Genomic DNA, 411 nt, shown 5'->3' on the forward strand with positions numbered 1-411 from the left:
CCAGGCGCTGAACGTCATTAACTCAGATAAAGGTGATGCACCAGAGCCTCCTGCTGGTCAACAGCGCTATTACACATTTTTACATATATATATATATATATATATATATATATATATATATATATATATATATATATATTTAAACTATAATTTATTTAATAATTAGTTTAATTAAATGAGCTACATTGCAGAAAATGTCTACGTGTTTTACAAGGAATTCAATTAAATGCCAATTTTTTATTGATGAGCCGTTTGCAGTTAGCGGAGCGCCGCCTGTCGGACTGTACATGTATCGCACATGATAAACACACATCAGCCTTTCCTCTGGATTTCATTCTACAGTCAAACTGACTTCCGGTTAATGTCCCTTCTAGCGAATCAGTTCTAGTATTCAGAGTCACATGACCTGTG

The 411-nt window shown here is 34.3% G+C and overlaps 1 long non-coding RNA gene across 1 annotated transcript in view; it reads right to left on the bottom strand.

Moving 5' to 3' along the window:
• The window catches only part of LOC309474003, a 247693-nt gene that overhangs the window by 173372 nt on the left and 73910 nt on the right, over positions 1-411 (bottom strand). The gene's annotated exons all lie outside the window — the stretch shown is intronic.

This window comes from Leuciscus leuciscus, assembly GCF_965113295.1.
Source record: "Leuciscus leuciscus genome assembly, chromosome: 14".
Lineage (NCBI taxonomy): Eukaryota > Metazoa > Chordata > Actinopteri > Cypriniformes > Leuciscidae > Leuciscus > Leuciscus leuciscus.